General features: G+C 43.7%; 1 pseudogene; it reads right to left on the bottom strand.

Annotated features, from left to right (window-relative positions):
* Positions 1 to 1,173: 1,173 nt before the first annotated feature.
* Positions 1,174 to 1,561, bottom strand: LOC104993836 (annotated as a pseudogene).
* Positions 1,562 to 3,514: the final 1,953 nt, after the last annotated feature.

Genomic DNA, 3,514 nt, shown 5'->3' with positions numbered 1-3,514 from the left:
AGGCCTTGTTATCTCCTGCACTGGACCCTGTACCACTCCTGTTTCATCACTGATAAAACCTAAGGGCCAAGGGTGGAGGTGTGTCCAAACCTCTGAGTAATAAACAACATTGTCATTGTTATCCCTTGACACCCTGTTGTTCCTAACCCTCGTCCTAACGTCCATTCCCCCTGGAAGCCAATTCTTTACTGATTCGTAAAGAATTGTAACTGATTCGTGCTGTGCTTCAGTTATTCCATACTTCATTTGGTGAACATGAACATGAAGTTGCTCAGCCGTGTCTGACTCTTTGTGATCCCATGGACTGTAGCCTACCAGGCTCCTCCGCCCATGGGATTTTCCAGGCAAGAATACTGGAGTGGGTTGCCATTTCCTCCTCCAGGGGATCTTCCCGACCCAGGGATTGAACCTGGGTCTCCCGAATTGTAGGCAGACACTTTACAGTCTGAGCCACCAGGGAAGTCCTCCAACTTCAGTTGGTAGAGCTAGCTGATACCTTTTGCTTTCACTTGGAAAGAAAATTAATTCACCTGGAACAGTAATGCCTCGGGGTTTTACTGGGAGTTTCACAAATCCTAAAGGCTGTATGACTTAGGTTCCCAAGAGGTTCTATTCAATCATAATATGTGCATGATTTGCATCTTTGCTCTCTTTCTCGAGCCTCCTCACCGAAGACACTCTCCACTTGTTAAAACTTTTAGCCTTAAAGGGATATAAAATCACCAAAGAAAAATTGCAATTTGATCAAACCCAGCTTTGATATTTAGGGCATCTGATATCAGAAGAAGGGCTACCTCCTTGATCCAGAGAGGCTTCATGGTGTCCTAAGTTTCCCAAAACCCAACTGCAAGGTTTTCTTGGGCTTAGTCAGTTATTAGTGAAATTGGATTCCAAATTTCTGTTTTATGGCCAAACCTCTGTATTATTATTTTTTTAACTATAACCCGTACCCAATTTTATGGGAAGAACTGAATAATATAACCTTTAAGGCCTTAAGAAAAGGTTTGCTGAACCAACCTTTTCTTGGGGATAGTAATGATCAGATTCCATTTTTCTTTTTTGTGTGTGAAAAGAAAGGGAATGCCCTTGAGGTACTCACCCAAAAACAAAGGAACCATCATCAACCCACAGAGCACTTTTTTTTTAAAACAAGAACCCAGTTTTTTAATTTCATCATTTCTTACGTTTGGAGTACTCTTGGGTGACATCCTTAGCCTGAGACTCTTTGCCATAGCCCTTAACCACCACACAACCACAACCAACCACTTTATAGGGGTGTTCTCTCTCTGTCAGTTTTACAGAGGCCTACCCATTCCCTTAGTTTCTTGTTGTCATCAACCTTAATCAGGTTGATTCGGTGCTCAACACGAAGGGCCTCCACCAGCTTGACATCACGGCTGGATGCACGCACACACAGATGGGCTTGGCGCTTACCTAAGGCTGTGGCAGCTGTGCAGACTTCATGTGCTAGGCCACAGTGGACGAGGGCTGTCTTCAGCACATCTTGCAGAGCAGTATCAACGTCCATGGCACCTCCAGCAGCAATGCCTTCCTTGGCCATGGCAGTGGGTGACGGGTAGAGCTGAATCCTGAATGCACCGAAGCTTCTGCCCCCAGGGAAAGAGCAACCCATAGAGTGTTACAGCCAGAAGCTGGACCTTGCTGCATGGGGATAACCCACTTTGCCTTAGGGCCATTACTGCCATTGCTTTTTTGATGAAGGCCACTGAGAAAATCATTGTGGGATCTTCTTTAACCAATTTTGTACCTCAATCAGTAGAAGCCCTCCTGAATTTTCATCACACTTAACATTTCTCAGCCAGCTGCCTCACATCCTGTGAAGTCCTTTTGCTAACTGCTCTGCTTGTACTGCTGTTATGCTGGGATGACTTTAACCCTGTTACTCTTCTTCAGTTGCGTAATGCTGATGGGTCACCTCCTGACTCCTTTACAGGGAGTGATGAAGCTCCTCTGGATAATGCTGAGTCCCATGGCTCAGAGCTCTTATTTAAAAGGTAACAAGCGGTCACCACAGAGCACTGAGTAGAGTTCCCTGTGCTATACAGTAGGTTCTCATTAGTGATCTATTTTATAATACACAGCAGTGAGTTTATGACAGACAGTCTTAATCTCCCAGTTCATCCCACCCGTCCTTCCCCTCTTGGTATCCATAAGTTTGTTCTCTACATCTGTGTCTCTATTTCTGCTTTTTCTGTATCATTTTCCTAGATTCCACATATAAGTACTATTATACAATATTTTTTTTTCTCTTTCTGACTTACTTCACTGTGTATGACAGTCTCTAGGTCCATCCACAACAAATGGCATGATTTTGTTCCATTTACGGCTAAGTAACATTCCATTGCATACCTGTTTCACACCTTTATCCATTTCTCTTTGGATGGACGTTTAGGTTGCTTCCATGTCCTGGCAATTGTAAACAGTGCTGCAGTGAGTATTTGGGTGCATATATCTTTTCGATTATGGTTTTCTTTGGGTATATGCTCAGGAATGGGATTGGAGGAAATCCAGAAAAGAGGGGATATATGTATATGTGTAGCTGATTCGCTTTGTCGTACAGCAGAAACTAACACAATGCCGTAAAGCAACTATGCGTGCTCAGTCACTTCAGTCGTGTCCGACTCTTTGTGACCCCGTGGACTGTAGCCCACCAGGCTCCTCTGTCCATGGGATTCTCCAGGCAAGAATACTAGAGTGGGTTGCCATTTCCTCCTCCAGGGGATCTTCCCGACCCAGGGATTGGACCCGGGTCTCTTATGTCTCCTGCACTGGCAGGGGGGTTCTTTACCACTGGTGCCACCTGGGAAGCCCCTATACTCCAATAAAAACTAATAAAAAGTAAATTTTAAAATGAGGTTTAATATCATCATAGAAGTAATATCATCATATTATAATGCCAGATAGCCATCAGTTTATACATTTTTTTTTTACCTTTCTGGGGATAATCACATAATTCAGGATTAAAATGTAGCAGCCTTGGGACTTCCCTGGTGAACCAGGGGTTAAGAATCTTCTTGCCAATACAGTGAACATGGGTTTGATCCCTGGTCCGGGAAGACTGCACACATGTTATGAGGCAGCTAAGCCTGTGTGCTGTAACTGCTGAAACTATGTGCCACAAGAACTGAAGCCCACACACCCTGCAGCCCTTGTTCTGCAACAAGAGAAGCCACTGCAATGAGAAGCTCATGCGCTGCAAGTAGAGAATATCCCCTACTTGCTGCCACTAAAGAAAAGTTTGCACACAGCATCAAAAAGAAAAAAAAGTAGCAGCTTTTTATTTTAAAAAGTTTTTTTTTTTTCAAAGTTAAAGGTAACATTGGTAAGTATTGTGCTGGGTATGCTATTGCAACTCCTTTTGATGTTGTTGAGGCAGCATTTTTACCTATAGCTACCTCAGCCTGATACATTCTTACACGGGCTTGCACTTTAGCCAAGGACTAACTGCCAATATCTATGGTGATAGTAGATATGCTTTCAGAGTAGCCCATGA

The sequence above is a fragment of the Bison bison genome, unplaced genomic scaffold, assembly GCF_000754665.1.
Source record: "Bison bison bison isolate TAMUID 2011002044 unplaced genomic scaffold, Bison_UMD1.0 scf7180017864248, whole genome shotgun sequence".
Lineage (NCBI taxonomy): Eukaryota > Metazoa > Chordata > Mammalia > Artiodactyla > Bovidae > Bison > Bison bison.
The sequence above is the reverse complement of the archived record's forward strand: the minus strand, read 5'-3'. Positions and strand labels throughout refer to the sequence as shown.